At 43.0% G+C, this 18,447-nt stretch overlaps 1 protein-coding gene across 2 annotated transcripts in view; it reads right to left on the bottom strand.

Annotated features, from left to right (window-relative positions):
- THRB (thyroid hormone receptor beta) overlaps positions 1-18,447 on the bottom strand; it is a 172,541-nt gene that overhangs the window by 128,955 nt on the left and 25,139 nt on the right. The window contains exon 2 of one of the 2 annotated variants that reach the window (XM_068404989.1): positions 5,204-5,233. The exons of the other annotated variant lie outside the window; for it this stretch is intronic. The gene's annotated coding sequence lies outside the window, so the exon portion shown is untranslated. The remainder of the gene's footprint in view (positions 1-5,203; positions 5,234-18,447) is intronic. 2 annotated transcript variants of the gene reach the window in all.

Genomic DNA, 18,447 nt, shown 5'->3' with positions numbered 1-18,447 from the left:
CAGCAGGACCTGCTGCCCTGAACATCATCTTGATGTTCAAGTTGGACTCTGTCAATGAGTGCATACACACAATCTCCTATTTTTTAAATGTACTAGTCACCAAAAGCCACATTTCTGTTAAGGGGCAGAGAACATTCCCGATGCTCCTGTTCTCTCACAGCAGCAGAATTTCCCCAAATCGACACTTTTTGCAAAGTTATGTAACAGTGAGCACAGCACACTTAACTCTCATCTGAGCTGACATTGTGAGCCCAGTATAAGCATCATGGTACTTCTTTGCACTGAACTGTGCTCCAACCCAGCATGTGAATTTAAAAAATTACAAAAGAAGGTACATTTATTTCTTGGAAAAGAACAGCAAGCTGCCCAGGCAAAATCATAGATTCTTGTAGAGAGGTTATTAAGTAAACAAAGTGCAGGAAACAAGAATTCAATAGCTTTTAAATGCAGTAAAACTGAGCTTTTAAGGCAAGAGCAGTTCTTCAATATAAGTAACAAATTCGGAACTAGCAGTGCATTACAAACAAGCCAAAGGAACAGCCCAGACTTCTCCCTTTTGTCATCTGGAGTGTTTTTACAGCGTTGCCTGAACAGAAAGAAATCAATTTGTGCAGTCTTGTGTACCACTGTCCAGTAGAGGCATTTCTTCTGTGGTACGAAACACTGCTTTCCTTTACATTAAATGAGTTAGCCACGAGCTTTCACACAGAAGAAAACAGCAGCAATTTGATGGCTCAAATACATTTACTAATGGAGACAGCACTTTTCTTCCATGGCACAGCTTCCTCCACTCCTTTTCAGAACTAAAGTATCCATTAAGAGTTACTCAGTGGTAGCAAAAATGTGAAAAAAAGACATGCTGAAGTTTGTTTTTAAATACTCTCCACAGTCAGTATTATGGCCATCAGGAATTTGTGAAAACCATAGGCATGCAATATAGTTTCAAGAGAGATGGTGCATAAGAAACTTCACACTAAAAAATCACAACTGTTATGGCACAGCAACCAGACAAACATGTTTGACTCCTGACTACTCAAAGTCTTCTCTCCTTTCTACTTCACCACAGCTGTGAATCCCTTACCGACTAACAAGGGTAATTAGCCTTTTTTTATCCTTTTCCAATCTCTTGCCCTCCCTCACCTTTCTCTTTTCTTGGATGACCATGAAAGCAGGTGTAGCCCCCATGTGCAGGGACACAGACTTACTTAGCCACCTTACTTTGGGTTATCGGACATAAGGGTATTTCTCTTCTCTACTTTAGTTTTCCTATTGTTTTAGTCTAATAATTTTCCCATTTCAGGTTTAGAGTGCCATGTGTAAACCACACGTACAGGTTAGTCCAGGGAGGGAGAGCAGTAGGGGTGGTCAGAGTACAGGAAGGACAAGCCAGGTACCAAGCGTCCACCAACTGCCGGCAGGTCGGGTAGCAGGTATACTGAAACACGAAATCCTCTGATATGCCTGGGCTCACCCTCAAATTACTCTGGATAGCTCTAGTTTCTTGAAGTTTTACAGAATAGCTTCTTCACAGCTCTTCCCATAGAGCCAGAATTACGTGAAAACTCTTCTGAATAATTTTTTATGCACACATACAGCCAGCACAACTCTTTGCTGTTGCTCTTGTCATACTACTGTGGAGTTACATTGGACATTCCTGTAACAGAAGCTATGCTACATTAGTGCAGTAGGATGACATACATAATTCTGAGCTCAAGCTGATGGATTTTTCCATTTGCAAGCTTTTGCACAGTAACTCCTGATTAATTTTGGACGCTGAAATTAATGAGCTTATCAAAGTAACAAAAAGGAGACAGGGGTATTCTTGTTCAACACAGTGTTTTGTGCTCCTTCTAGTATAAAATTACTTTTTTGATCAATCATTTTTATGTATTTTCTATGAAAAGGATCTGCTGGCTCTTACCCAGTAAAAAAAGGATGCACTTCTCTGTAGCTAATGAGAACTGAAAGACTAGTGTCCTCCACTCTCTCTCAGTATCCCATGCAGGTCCTAGAGCAAATATACAAGTTATTACTTTTTCAGTTTTGGGGAAAGCAGATTATTTTATACTAGGAATTCTACATAATCTGCTAAAAAATTACCCTGCCCTTTCTATTCATATAGATATTAAGACTGGCTGTAGAAGATCCTATGTTAAAGATGACGGCATTATGCTCACTGAATAACTGAAGAAAATTCGGAATTCATTCAGGACTTTAGTTATATCACAGAAGGAATTCAATAAACATCACAGATAAATTATTACTTGGCAGTGAACTCAACACAAAACGCAAACTACTAAGTAAATCTGGCAAAATATTAGAAGATCATGCAGAAAGACTTGTCTGTGGACTGATCAGACAAGAGCAGGAATTGGCTCAGCACTAGTCCGTATGACTGCAGCACACCAAACCTGCCAACTCAGCAGCGCTGTACCCACCACCGCGTTTCTTCAGGGATCTGCTCAAAGACTTTTGAACCTTTCACCACTGAAATGAGAGTGACCTGCTCCAGCTCTGATTTTGGAAATCCTGCGGCTGTCTGTACCACATAAGAGCCTTTGTTGGTGGAGATGTGGATTTAAAGGGCCTGAAGGAATTCTTATGATAATCTGGTCTGACTTCCTGCCTGGCACAGGCCGTAATACCTCACGCAGCAATTTCTTCACAAAGCACAAGAACTTGTAACTCTACTAGAAGATATTTCATAAGTAGATCTAATCTTGATTTCATTACTCCAAGTGATCTACCACATTCCTTTCTAAGCATTTCCAATGGTTAATTACACCTACGGTATCGTATTTCCAGTGTGAACTCCTCTTGCTTATCTGGCTGTGTTTTTGTCTGTTGAAGCCCTATCCTGTCTCCCTACACAGATATTTTTAGATACTAACCACATCACACCTCAAAATTCTCTTACCTGAGATAAACAGTTTGCCTGCTTGGCAAATCAAAACAGGGATTCCTGAATCCAACGCACAGCAGCTGCGGTGGTATCAGAGATTGTTTTTGACTATAAAGACTAAAAGAAAAAAGTCAATTCAAGTGCAAGGGGAAGGCACCGAGCATCTCTCTTTAACAAGCTTTTCCAGCTTTCATAGCAGTCACCCACTTGTAAGACTTGGAAATTTGGGGTAAATAGCACTGCGATCTTCAGAGTTTCACTTTTAACTTAACTGATAAAAATTCTAGCTCAAACCAGATCGGTAGTTACTAAATACTACAGTTAACTCATAAAGAAATAGACGGCTGATGGCAGGTGGTTTTCTACTACTCATATGTCAAAATCACAAAAAATTCCTGCTAACAGAATGACCCAGTACTTCTGCAGGCACTGCCAAGGCAGAAATACAGGAGTGAGCAATATGTACCCTAAAATACTTCCAGTTGTGACTCTGGGAAACAAAATGAGTAAATTTCCACTACTGCTGTCAAGCGATATTACTTAGCCGTATTACTTAGACATTTATATTACTGTAGCATTCAGAGGCTTCACATAAGGCTCTCTTGTGTTAGGTGATCAGCTACAAACAGAGTGAGCTTAATTCATTTTTGCAACATTTGCCCAGTTTTTGTACGGCTGAATCGTGGTAAGAAGACAGAAGGAGGACTTGTGTCCTCCCTGGATCATGGACGCTGATGAGATCAGTGTACAAAGACTGCTCAGAACTAGAATTTCTTCTGGCATTTACTAAATCCCTGTACTACCCATGTGATTCTCAACACATTATAAAGTTCCTTAGCCCTATTCCAGAAGGGCTTTCAGTCCTGCACACTGATTTGGTGCAGAACAGCAGCATCTTGCTGTCTCGCAGATATATTATATACGCACACACCTTTGTATCTGCAAATACATGCACGTACTCTCCATGTACTAATACAAAGCAAGAATATGCAAAGCTAGATTATCTGCTATTTACAACATCCCTTTAAAATTTTCCACAACAAAAAAATGTGATATGACACCTCATTACTTTTTCACAACACTTCTAGTTTTTCCATTAATATTTCACAGTTCTACTCACTTGTGGTTTCAAACAGTTTACATTTTGCATAGCTTAACCAATTTTTTTTTTAGCCTCCCTTTTCCCTATTCCAAGGATGCCCCTCTGCAAACCAGGAGCACAGTTTATGTAGATGTATCAACTTTTAGTGGTTTAAGACGTCGCAGGTTTAAAAAACATTCCTTTTAATCATACTTCCATTTGGAAAGCGTTTGACTTGAAATACATGCATGAAATCCAGCTAACAACTCTGCAAGCTTTTACTTTAACCACTGATAAAAACCAAAACAGGCAAATATGGGAGGAAAGGAAAACAGGAACCAACACCACTTCCCTTCCTCGGTATCCTGTGAATGGCTATTAAAATTGAAACTATTACCTGTGACTGAAAAGTAATTAAATATTTCTGTAATGCTCTGAACTGGTTCATACTGCAGCTAACTGTCAGAACAACTTGCTATCATGCACCTGGTTATGTTATTTGACATAGCTGCTTCATTTTCTACATAACACAGGACATGAATGTCAGCATCCTCACTAGCAATGAAAGAAATAAAAAGATAAAAACCCCTTTTTTCGCACCCCTTGCTGTTGGTAACATATTGAAAGACCTTCTTCTGCCTTTCGCTTATCTAAGAGATGCACAGAGAACCCGTTTCCAGAATGCAGCCTGAATCGTGTTATACGAAAGAGGAAATACTCACTCTTCTCTAGAAGAGTTCATGCCTCCTCTACAGATACATTTATTTAACTATGTAACTCATGAACTCTCGCCACCACAGCTCAAAAACCAAAAATTTGCTACAAAGCTACTTATTTTATCAGCATACACTCTAATATTTCATTTTCAAACTGCAAAAAAGTTCACCTTTATAAGTGAAGATTTTAATTGACTGAGTAGAGAAAACTTATAGAGTCTGCTGAAAAATAATTACCTGTAAATTCCTTATAGGCAAAAACAAGTTTCCAAATCTATGCAAGCATCTTATTTTGATTAAAAGACCAAATAGTGGCTTAGTAACAAAAAAAAACAGTCAAATGTTGTTACACTCAATCTGCAATACTGTCTCCTTTTCTTTTCCTGCTTTGACATACTGACTCACACTATGTCTAGGACCTACTCTGAAATGCTGAGCATATGTGTTAAAAATTACCTCCAGTTAACCTGAACATGTTACTAAAGTGGAATAAAAAATTCTTACCGTATTAGAGCTTCATTTTCTGTTCTTTCACTGAAAAGAGTAAAGAAATCTGTATTAAAGATCCATTCGGTAAAAAGTGCTTTCTGAAGTCATTATTTTAGTTTCACTTCATTAACACCAAAACTATGGGGTTCCTTTTACATAACTGAAACAAATTTCCTTTATTTTGAGAGTTATTCATCAGCACTCTGGGGTGGAGGCCTTTATTTAGTTACTATCTTAACTAGCTGTTCTGAACAACATTTCAAATGGTTTCGAAATATCAATACAAACAACTGATCTAGTCAAGTCATCATCTAAACTGCAGGCTGATTAGGCACACTTCAGAGGTTTATTTTCACTGCAAGCAGTATTTTATGACCAGTATTTGTATTGCTATTATTTTTATTGGACACTTGATATTTTCTGTTGTAAGAAGATGGACTTGCAGTATGCCCGTTCAGAGAGTTTTCCAGCTTGGAAGATTTTTTTAAAAGCAGCTATTTTCTGCTCAATCCCAAAACAAGTAGGGTCAGCGGCAGTTATAGACGAACGAAAGCATCAAGCCATTTCGTCAAACATCTGCTTCAACTAAGCTGTTCTAAATGGCACATTTGCCAATAGCTTACCAATGTACATCACAAAATCTGAAAAAAACAAATAAGCTTTAAGACCATTCTGAAAAAGTTCCGGCATGACTCAGAACAATCAATGAATTTTCAGGCCTGAAAAAATATTAATTAACCTTTAATTTCTTTGTGACTTTTGTTCAGTCCTTTACAATGGAGGAGAACTATTTGCAGGCATCAGCATTGTAATTGGAAATTGGATTCTGGTAACTCTGAAGTAAACGGGATTTTTTTTTTGCCGCTAATACATGCAAGAATAGAATCGCACTTTATCTTATTTCATTTTCTAAATTAGCATAATACACAGCATGAAATAGAAAACAAAGAGCCAAGTCTAATAAAGCCTGACAATATTAGTATTTGTTGCAAAGCAGAGAAAATCATGCTGAGTCACAGGCAAAGCATCTCAGCCTCTAGCACTTGCTGTATGCTTCATGAGCCGTCAGTCAGACAGTTAGAAATGTACAGATGAAGGGAACACAAGGAGAGACCTTGTTCATCTTTGTCAAGGACGAATTCGAAGCTTGGCCTCAAAGCATGTGATCAATGCAACGGTTGAGAGATGAATTCTCTGCTCTACAATGAAAATATTGTGTTTTGGGAGGCAGAGGGGTTAATAAAAGAGTCTTCTAGGAATGGCTGTGAACCTGTCAATCTAAGGGAAGCAAAGCTTAAGTGAATAGCAGAAGTGCCTCTTCCCTTAATTTAGACTATGTTCACCTGGTATTTTATGAAAGACCTATAAAATGAGCCTATTTAAGAACCAGAACAGGTGAACTTAAAAAGAGACAATCCTGAAGTGCACAAATTCATTAAACATCCATCTTGAGAAAAGGCAGGAGATCTCATTTCTATGAATCAGCTCATCAGAGCTGACATTTACAATGTTTGATTTACCACAGCTGAGTATCTGCACATGTGTACCTACAAAGGAAGAGGCATAACTTTAAGGTCATTTCATTACTTAGTAAAATATATAGTAACTCATAAATTTAATTTTCTACAGCTCTGATAATCAGCTATTAAAACATGCATCAACATCAGATTACTTCACATTTACCCATTTGGCTCTAGGTGTGGGTCACCCACCAGAGGTACTTTAAGAAAGGTTTTGCATGCATTGTAGGCATCAATGGACAGAACCAGAAGGTATTCTGTTACTGGATGCTACCCAGGGTTTCAACAGGATCGAGGGGGATTTATTACACCACAAACCAAATCCTTCTCACTTTTCTCATGCAAAACACCCATTGAAGCTAGCCAGAGTGCAACTGAGGACATATTATGTCTCTGATTCTTTATTACTCACCTGTCCCAATACTACAGCAGTCCACAGCACAAAGTTTATGGGACGAGAATGGTTCTTTGTGGGCAGGGAAAGGAATATCTTACAGGAGAGCCTGTTTTAACCACAAAGCAGGTACAGAGGCAAGTCTGAAGAAGACTAAAAGTCATCCTGGACTTGTGACAAGATCCACCGATTTGAAGCAAAGTATTTCTGTGCTAGAAACACTCACAGCACAGGCTGCTTTGAAGCATATTTAACTCATCCTATGTAATTTTAAAAGAAGAATGAAAGCTGACTTTGGCAGGGTTTATGACTCCCAATCAAAAAAAAAAAAATCCTAGCATGCTTAAAGAAACAGTTTGCATAAATTTATCTTATCTGATCTAGCTGTTGATAACAGGACAAGCTGTAATGAGGCCCATGAGCACCTCCCATCATACGTTCCCACGGGCCCTGCTGCCTGCCTAGTTTGATGGTCTCTGTAGACATCTGGCCAAGAGGACCACATCCTAGAGAAAGAAGCGCCCATCATTGTTCTCCATCAGGTAGCAGAAAGGTTCTCTCTATCTTCAGATGATCTAGCTTCTATCCAAGTGGAGATTATCCAACCCCAGTGTGCCCAAAACCACACCGGGTGAGGCTCCAAGCATTCAACGGTCCCTGCAGAAGACTTGTCAGGCTTCCTACCTGACACCTCGGCAAAGAGTTTCACGTGGGCTCTTTACTTTCACACAAAAATACATTTCCTGTTAACTGCTTGCACTGCTTTAATGCTTAATGACAATTAAGTTAAACTAAGCAGACAACTGTTCACACTCAGTGACAAAAGGTTCTGTCATTTCAACAAGGTATTTACCATTATCCTTTCAGTTCAGATACAAAAAAAAACATAAATCTTTTGCAAGGTCCATCTTTTTCAGAACAACTCCTTATGAATCAGTTTTGTAAATACTAACACTAAAAAAACCTACTAACAGAGATTGCTTTAACAGTGTACTTTGCTACTGATGCTGTTTGTGAGCCTTCTTAAAGAAGACTAGCCACCGACTCCAGTCAAACCACAGAAAACTAATACTGCCAAATTGATTAGACAGCAGAATAGATGTAGATTAAAATTTTCTCCTTTACCAGGCTTAGAAAACTCTTGACTGCATGGAGCTGTACACATAAAATTGCTTCTTTTTGCTTCAGTCATTATTATTTCATCTTTTCTGTTGCATGCTGTTTAGCAGAAATTGCAAAGCTGAAGATACAGAAACATATCTTATCATTAACCAAAACATGGTTTTGATCCCTATAATGAATACACCCAATAAGCTAAAACAAGTTCTTTCCAAATGATTCAGCATTTATCTGTTAGACAGGAGGAGAAAAGGCATCTAGGTGCACTTCACAAAATTTAGACATAAATCATAGAATCATTTTGGTTGGAAAAGACCTTTAAGATCATCAAGTCCAACTGTTAACCTAGCACTGCCAAGTCCACCACTAAACCACGTCCCTAAGCACCACATCTACTCGTCTTTTAAATACCTCCAGGGGCGATGACTCAATCACTTCCCTGGGCAGCCTGTTCCAATGCTTGATAACCCTTTCAGTGAAGACATTTTTCCTGATATCCAATCTAAACCTCCCCTGGCACAACTTGAGGATGTTTCCTCTCGTCCTATCGCTTGTTACTTAGGAGAAGAGACCAACACCCGCCTCGTGACAACCTCCTTTCAGGTAGTTGCAGAGAGCAATAATGTCTCCCCTCCTCCTTTTCTCCAGGCTAAACAACCCCAGTTCCCTCAGCTGCTCCTCATAAGACTTGTGCTCTAGACCCTTCACCAGCTTTGTTGTCCTTCTCTGGACTCGCTCCAGCACCTCAATGTCTTTCTTGTAGTGAGGGGCCCAAACTGAACACAGTACTCGAGGGGCAGCCTCACCAGTGCTGAGTACAGGGGGACGATCACTTCACAGAATCACAGAATCACAGAATCACAGAATCACAGAATGTTAGGGATTGGAAGGGACCTCGAAAGATCATCTAGTCCAATCCCCCTGCCGGAGTAGGATTACCTAGACCATATCACACAGGAACGCGTCCAGGCGGGTTTTGAATGTCTCCAGAGAAGGAGACTCCACAACCTCTCTGGGAAGCCTGTTCCAGTGTTCAGTCACCCTCACCGTAAAGAAGTTTTTCCTCATATTTAAGTGGAACCTCCTGTGTTCCAGCTTGCACCCATTGCCCCTTGTCCTGTTAAGGGATGTCACTGAGAAGAGCCTGGCTCCATCCTCATGACACTTGCCCTTTACATACTTATAAACATTAATGAGGTCACCCCTCAGTCTCCTCTTCTCCAAGCTAAAGAGACCCAGCTCCCTCAGCCTCTCCTCATAAGGGAGATGTTCCACTCCCTTAATCATCTTCGTGGCTCTGCGCTGGACTCTCTCTAGCAGTTCCCTGTCCTCCTTGAACTAAGGGGCCCAGAACTGGACACAATATTCCAGATGCGGCCTCACCAGGGCAGAGTAGAGGGGGAGGAGAACCTCTCTCGACCTGCTAACCACACCCCTTCTAATCCACCCCAGGATGCCATTGGCCTTCTTGGCCACAAGGGCACACTGCTGGCTCATGGTCATCCTGCTGTCCACTACGACCCCCAGGTCCCTTTCCCCTACGCTGCTCTCCAACAGCTCTGTCCCCAACTTGTACTGGTACATGGGGTTGTTCTTGCCCAGATGCAGGACTCTACACTTGCCCTTGTTATATTTCATTAAATTACTCCCCGCCCAACTCTCCAGCCTGTCCAGGTCTCTCTGAATGGCTGCGCAGCCTTCCGGCACGTCAGCCACTCCTCCCAGTTTTGTGTCATCAGCGAACTTGCTGACAGTGCACTCTATTCCCTCATCCAAGTCATTAATGAATATATTGAATAGTACTGGTCCCAGTACCGACCCTTGAGGGACTCCGCTAGACACAGGCCTCCAACTGGACTCTGTCCCATTGACCACCACTCTCTGGCTTCTTTCCTTCAGCCAGTTCACAATCCACCTCACTACCCGATCATCCAGACCACACTTTCCCAGTTTAGCTGCGAGGATGCTGTGGGAGACAGTGTCAAACGCTTTACTGAAATCGAGATAGACCACATCCACAGCTTTACCATCATCTATCCACCGGGTTACGTCCTCATAAAAGGCTATCAAGTTGGTTGAGCATGACTTCCCCTTGGTGAATCCATGCTGAGTGCCCCTAATGATCCCCCTATCCTTGATGTGCCTAGAGACAGGACCAAGAACAAGTTGTTCCATCACCTTTCCGGGGATGGAGGTGAGGCTGACTGGTCTATAGTTACCCGGGTCCTCCTTCTTGCCCTTTTTGAAGACTGGAGTGACATTCGCTTTCCTCCAGTCCTCAGGCACCTCTCCTGTTGCCCGTGACTTAGCAAAGATGACGGAGAGTGGCCTAGCAATGACTTCCGCCAGCTCCCTCAGCACCCGCGGGTGCATCCCATCAGGACCCATGGATTTATGGACGTCCAGGTTGCTTAATTGGTCCCTGACCCAGCCCTCATCTACCAAGACAGATTCCTCCTCTCTCCTGACTTCTTCTGGGGCCTCAGGGGTCCGGGGCTCCTCAGGACAGCCTCCAACAGTATAGACAGAGGCAAAGAAGGCATTCAGCAACTCCGCCTTCTTTTTATCCTCTGTCTCCAGGGCCCCCACCTCATTCATCAGTGGGCCTACATTGCCTCTAGTGTTGGCTTTACCTGCAATGTATTTGAAGAAGCCCTTTCTGTTGTCCTTGACCTCTCTTGCAAGGTTTAATTCCAAGGAGGCCTTAGCTTTCCTAGTTGCCTCCCTACATCCTCTGACAACAGACTTATATTCCTCCCAAGTGGCCAGCCCCTCCTTCCATGATCTGTACACCTTCTTCTTCCACTTGAGTTTGCCCAGCAGTTCCCTGTTTAACCATGCAGGTCTCCTGGTACCCTTCCTTGACTTCCTACTTGTTGGGATGCTCTGATCTTGAGCTCGGAAGAAGCAGTCCTTGAATGCTAACCAACTATCTTGAGCCCCCTTACCTTCTAGTACCCTGTCCCATGGGATTTCCCCTAGCAATTGCTTGAAAAGGCCAAAGTTGGCCCTCCTGAAGTCCAGGGTTGCAATTCTGCTAGCTATTCTGTTCTTGCCACATGAGATCCTGAACTCTACCATCTCATGGTCACTACAACCAAGGCTGCCCTCAACCTTCACCTCTTCAACCAGACCCTCCTTGTTAGTGAGGATCAGATCCAGCAGCGCTCCTCTCCTAGTTGGCTCATCCACCATTTGCATCAGAAAGTTATCATCAATGCACTGGAGGAACCTCCTGGACTGAGGATGGCTGGCTGAGTAGGCCTCCCAGCAAATATCAGGGTAGTTGAAATCCCCCACAACAACCAGGCCCTGTAATTGTGAGACTGCTCTCAGCTGCCTGTAGAAGGCCTCATCACCCTCCTCATCCTGATCCGGTGGCCTGTAATAGACACCCACAACAGTATCACCCCTGCCAGCCTGCCCCTTAATTCGCACCCACAAACTCTCAACTCGCTCCTGATCCGCCCCTGGACAGAACTCAATACATTCTAGCTGCTCACTCACATAAAGAGCAACTCCACCACCTCTCCTTAGAGGCCTGTCTTTCCTGAACAGGACATAGCCATCCATGACCACATTCCAGTCATGCGAGGCGTCCCACCAAGTCTCTGTAATTGCCACTAGATCATAGCCCCCCGACCGAACACGGATTTCCAACTCTTCTCGTTTATTCCCCATGCTGCGTGCATTGGTGTACAGGCATTTCAGAGAGCGAGCTGAGCACACCGATTTCACCCCAGGGGGATGGGAGGCCTCCTGGTCTACCTCAACACTAGAGCGTTGCCCCAGTGGTGCAAGCCCAGCTACAACCCCATCCCCCTTCGAATCTAGTTTAAAGCTCTCCGAATGAGCCCTGCTAATTCCTGTCCCAGAACCCTTTTGCCCCTACGACATAAGCCTTTCCCATGTATTACCATCACGCCTGGTGTCTTATAAAACCAGCCATTATCAAAGAACCCAAAGCCCTGCCTGTAGCACCAGTCTCGTAGCCAGGCATTAATAGAGAGAATCCTACTATTCCATCCCACGTCATCACGTGAAAATGGAAGGAGGGAGGAGAAAACAACTTGTGCCCCAGACTCTTTCACCAACCGTCCTAGGGCCTTGTAGTCTTTCTTCATCCCCCTCAGTCTACGGGATGCAGCTTCTTCCCCACCTGTCTGGAAGATCAGCAGGGGGTAGTAGTCTGTGGCCTTCACCAGATTGGGGAGTTGCCTGGTGATATCCCTGATTAGGGCTCCAGGCAGGCTGCAGACCTCCCTGTGATGGGGGTCAGCTCTGCATATTGGGCCCTCAGATCCCTTTAGAAAGGAGTCTCCAACCACTAAAACTCTTCTCTTCTTCCTTGTGGAGGAGGTAGCTATACGCCCGTCAGGTTTTTCTGACTGTGGTGGGACCTCTGATATAGGTTGCCTCTCTACCACATCCCCATTGGACTGGCTGTATTCCACTAGGGCTTCATATCTATTGCTCAGAGGCACCTGTGGAGGCGAGGTAGGCAAGGAGGGCACTCGTCTTTTGCCACGGCCATAGACTTGCCTCCACTCACTCTTCTCCTCTAGGTTATTGTTTTCCACCTGAGAAGGGCAGAGTACAGGGGTCCCTCGATCCTGGGAGCTCTCCGGCAGGTGCTCCCATTTTTGTTGCAGGGAAGGCAGAGCCTGGCTCCACCAGTCTATCTCCATTTCAGCCTCCCGAATGCTCCTAAGCCTTTCTACTTCGGCTTGAAGCCTTTCAACCTGGCTTTGCAGCTGTGCCGCTCGGCCGAGCGGATCATCTACCTGCTCACAGCACACACAGCCCCCTGACACCACAGAGATGCTGTAGCATTCCCTGCAGCCTGCGACCTGCACCATTGCCTCCTTCCGTGGGAGCTCTGTCTGGGTTCCCACATCCATTTTGGTCTTCTTCCACCAGGTAGATACCATTGTTCTTCCACTGAACTGGGAAATACCTGTTGGTGACACCCCTGGTTCACAGCTCCTTGGCACCTTCCTTGCCTTGTGCACTGGGAGGGAGTCAGCGCCCTCCCCAACGAGCTGCAAACGGCTGCGGCCTCTCCTGCCCTGGGACACACCCAGTCACAGCTGAGTCTCCCTCTCCCCTCTGGGTAGGGATTAGTCCCTGCCCTCCAGGAGACTTTTTATCACCCGACCACAGGGGGTGGTGCGTTTAAATCGCTTAAATCGCCCGCGGTGCCTCCGGCTATGCCCCCTCCTCTCCTGATTCGTTGCCGGGAACCTCTGGGTCTGGGGTGGGGGGGGAAGCAGGGGAAGCAGCTCAGGGCTGATGGTCGCGGAGGGCTCGGGGCGGGGGGGGGGTGCCCAGAGTACGAAAACCGTCCGGTTAAGCCCGATGTCGCCCTCGCCCCCGCACTAACATCAAGTCGCTGCCGCCGCTGTCTCTGCTACGGCTGCTGTCAGCTGACTTCTCAAGTCCTGCTGGCCACGCTATTTCTGATACAAGCCAGGATGCTGTTGGCCTTCTTGGCCACCTGAGCACGCTGCTGGCTCATATTCAGCCAGCCATCGATCAAGACCCCCAGGTCCTTTTCCATCAGGCAGCTTTCCAGCCACTCTTCCCCAAGCCTGTAGCGGTGCATGAGGTTGTTGTGACCCAAGTGCAGGACTAACACTTGGTCTTGTTGAACCTCATACAATTAGTCTCGTCCCATCGATCCAACCTGTCCAGATCCGTCTTCAGAGCCTTTCTAACCTCCAGCAGATCAACACTCCCGCCCACCTTGGTGTGGTCTGCGAACTTACTGAGGGTGCACTCGATCCCCTCGTCCAGATCATTGATAAAGATATAAAAGAGAACTGGCCCCAATGCTGAGCCCTGGGGAACACCACTTGTGACCGGCCACCAACTGGATTTAACTCCATTCACCACAGAAATTAGACATTCACCACAGAAATTACACATTCTGCCTAAGTCTTTGAAGAGGTATCATGTTAGGGATGAGGGCAGTACTCTTCGTCTTATACATATATTATTATACAACAAAATCCCATTCATCCTATTAAAAATTACTTTTAGGCTCCTGAAATCCTTCACAGACCTCTTCAAATAGCAAAAAAAATAGGGGGAAAATTATTTCAAGTTACCAAAAGATGCAAAACTTTTTCAGTCTTCTAGACAGTTTCACTATCACCCCAGAATTAGCTTCAGTTTACTTTCGTAGTCCCTGCAGAATGCTCTGATGTTCAGAGGTCCACAAGGAGACTGACCAAGCAAAGCAACTACCATTTCCTTTTTCACAAAAGATCACAGAAAGCCAACTAGGCCTGGAAAGGCCACTGAGTTCTCACTCCATCAGAGCCGAGGAAGGAAAAAGAAAGGGGTGGGGAACCAAGAATCCCAATCAGGAGATAAATTCATTCCTAAAGCCACTTCAATAAGTTTGGCTTTCAGTTCTGCTGTTTAGCAGCTCCCAGTAAGAACTAAAATGCACGTTAGTGAAAAAAAAAAAAACAAAACAAACAAAACCCAAACCAAACTCAGGAAAAAAAAATAACAGGGAAAATCTCACTGACCTCCCTCAGCAAAGTTCTTCCTCAAGATGCAAGGAACTCTGCTGGCACAGAAACGTAATTTAATTCTTCCTGCCTCACCAGTCTTGACTCAAGGCCATTTGATTACACAGTTCCAGCACTTGCAGTAGTTCGCAAGTTGTGCCATGGAGTTTGTAGAGTGAAAAGCCATGACTGCAGCATGCCAAAGTCTAAACTGTGACAGGCATCTTCATTTCTGAAACTCTGCACAGCGTGCCTTGGATTGCTTGGTGCTGCCTTAGGGAGACTCAGTCTCTGCGGGTGCAGGGAGGCTGTAGATACGTCTGTGTGCACAGTTTAAACTCTGGGACCTACAGATGGAGCCTGAGAATGTTTACTACCAGTACAATGCTAATCATAATTCTCACACGGGTATATGCTCTCTGCAGGATAAAAGGCTAGAAGAAAGACTGTGTTTAGATTGGACAGCAAAGACAAGATCATATCTGGAAGACAGAAAACACATAAACCAGTTCCATATAAGGCATACGTATAGATTAATAATTAACCATCGCTGCCAAAAAACTGCATATAACCCCACCCACAGCTATACACGCCTACACACAACTGCCAGCTGCAAGAGGAATATGTGGTCCGTGTTCTGCTGTCCCATCAGCATGACCAGTTACAGTGCCACTGTCTCATGTCCATCCTTCTCCCCAGGGAAGTGCTGAATGTGAAGGCACGTTCCTCTCTCTTCACCCACCATTTATCATTACTCTTGATGACTGGCTGTCATAGAAATCATGAAGTTCAATGATTTTTTGGAAGCTAGTTCTCCTGGGTCTGAGAAGTCTTAAATTTCAGCCAGTCAGCTTGACCCAGATGTTCAGCGGTGGAATAATAAGGAAACAAAAATCACCATTGCTACTGTTGCATCATTGTTGAGGACATCCTAAAGAGATAGAAACTCACAGCTGCTTTACTGAAAATGCTATGAATACACTGTCCAGAAGCTATTATCCCCTCCAGTAAATGGTGAGTCCACGGACAGTAATGTCTATAGTCCTGTTTTGCCAGTATTTCCATTACAATTCTCTGTTTTAATGAAGGATTAACAAAATTAAAATATACTTTGGCTAGCAGACCTTCAAGTTCTACTACAGTACATTTTATTTACATTATAAATGTTAATGTCACAATTGTCCTTGACTTAAAAAAGGACAAGGATAAATTAATTTACTTTGAAAATAAAAACTGTACCAAAAATAATTGTTTCAAATCCTCAAACTTATTTCTCGACTCTTTAAAAATTTTATTATTTGTGCCATTAAAAGGAAAAGCTAATGTATTATTGTAACATAGGGAGTCATAGAATTCAAGAGAACTAAGCAGATATCAGAAAAGGGGCAGCTGTTCTCTCTGTGCATAACATAATCATATGCCCCAAAATCAATTATTTTTTCCCTCTGAAAAGTATTTAGGGATGTCATCTCTGTAGGGCCCAGCCCAGCGCCAGCAAAGGCGCAGTGATGCACGTTGTAGTTAATGAGAAACCTTCCATTCGCCTTAGGCTTGAAAACCTTGCCTAGGATCAAAAATCCAATTACAAAAGGCATCAGGATGTTGAAAACAAGCCTTCATACATATTTTTGACCTATCAATGTTCATCACTTTTCTAAGTATTGCCCAAAACTTCATAAAAAACTAACAATATTCAAATCTGAGGGGAACCTTCAAGCTTTAAATGCAATGTATGAAGTTCGTGAAATGGAAAATTTGGGGGATTCAGATGTATTCATCCCACATGTGTTTAACCTTATACTGCAACTATTGGTGGAAGTCACCACTTCGGAGATTTGTGGTGCAAACAGCACCCTGGCATTTTCTCCTCAGCTTGCTGAAGAGGAACCCAGAGAGCAGACAAGCTGAGACAGCCAAAACAAGATGAGACATTTCATCCTTAGATTCAGACTGCTTTACACCAGATGCCTGATTTTAATCATTGTCCATATGTCTGAGTAAGCATAAACTACAGCAGGGATAAGACCTGAACCTTCAAACCTTGCACCAGAAAGCACATATTTTTCTGCTTATAATCACCCCACTGACATGAGAATGATTACGGTTGTCTTAATTGCCCCTAGTTTGTCTTCTATGGGATGGCAGAATTAAAAAGGCCAGTATCTTCAAGGACAAATGTACAGTAAATACTGCTGCACAATTTCCCCAGCAAGTGAATGTCATTACTGAGTCCTGGAATAAAACATGACAGACTTTGTTATGTTATCTGTCTTTTCCAGGTGCCAGTCCCAACCCAACACATCCCAGAGGTTAAAGACTGGCAGCCTCCAACTCACAGTACATCCAGAACATATATTTTTTTTCCCCAATACTTTCTCTAGTAACTAAGTTGGTGGTGCCATGTTCTCCTTGGGATGGCGGATGGCACCCATCACACCTGCACACTGGAATGCAGCTCTCATGGTAATTCTCACACAAAATTAAAGCAAGAAAGCTCTACAAAAGCAGAACTTTCATGCAGCTAATGGGGAAAAAAATTACGGTGAACTAGTCTGTAGTACATTAACTGCTTTATCTTTGACTTTAAGATCTTTTTTTTGTTACATTTCTTTCTTCTATTTTTTTTTCTGCCTGTATGGCACATGCCCTCATTTAAGTCCCATGTCTAGCACATGTCCCAGTAAATCGTTCCAATGTAGTTCAGAACCATGGCACAGACTGCATGATTTGAGCAAGGAACATGTCCCTGAGCTCTGCATACATTTTGAAAGCTATGAAAAATACCCTATGAATAAATAAAATGGCAATCTGCCATTTGGAAGTCAGTGCAAAGCAAGCTTAGAGAGTAATTTCTTCTCATTTAGGGTACAGTAAAGATTTTAAGGAATATTGTATAACACCACTATATAATCATCGGGCCAGCAATTCTGCTGGGAAGTGGTTTTCAAATGGCAGTTTTGGTTGTCTATATGAGAAACAGAAACAGGTATTCTTAAGAAGAGCTTTGGAAAATGTCTCCCTATGCCCAGTATATACAGCACATATAAATCTTCACTGAAACACAGATACGTTTAAGTAATCTCTGCAGCTGCCTAACTTCTCTTCATCATTTGTGGAGAGGTGGTGTTAAACACCACTAGTGACAATGACATCATGTGCTAGTGATAACCAACTATGACTAGATTCGAAATATTGTTGAATCAAGATTTTCTGGCTAAGCTAACAGGATAAAAGGCTTAAGAAATTATATTTGCTTTATTTTCTGGAGCTAAGGTCAAGAATGCTGAAGCCTCGGGGTTTTCTGAAGGGTGGAATTGGGCTAAACTCCGATTAAGAGACAAACTGACAGATTTAGACATTTGTTTAGTAACTATGTAGTAATGTATCAAAGCCAATCTGTTGCAATTGCGTTTTACGTTTATTTCTACAAAAAAAAATCTATCCAAGTACACAAATTCAAAATTGCAATCATGCAGATGGAAAACTTTTGAATGTACAACTAGCAGGAATGGGGAAAGTGGTATTTTCTCCATTTTCAATGCTCCATTAAAAAAAAAGCATAATTTACATTTCTGCATTTTTAGAAAGACAGTGGTATTTGCTGTTTTTTCCCCCCAGTATACCCCTCAGCTACCAGGTTTATGAGGTATTTGCAGTTTTAACTCCACAGACAAATCCTTTGTTACAAATAGAGAACAAACAATG

Source organism: Nyctibius grandis, chromosome 7 (assembly GCF_013368605.1).
Source record: "Nyctibius grandis isolate bNycGra1 chromosome 7, bNycGra1.pri, whole genome shotgun sequence".
In the NCBI taxonomy this organism is placed as follows: domain Eukaryota; kingdom Metazoa; phylum Chordata; class Aves; order Nyctibiiformes; family Nyctibiidae; genus Nyctibius; species Nyctibius grandis.
Note: the sequence above shows the minus strand (reverse complement) of the source record. Positions and strands in the feature narration are given on the sequence as shown.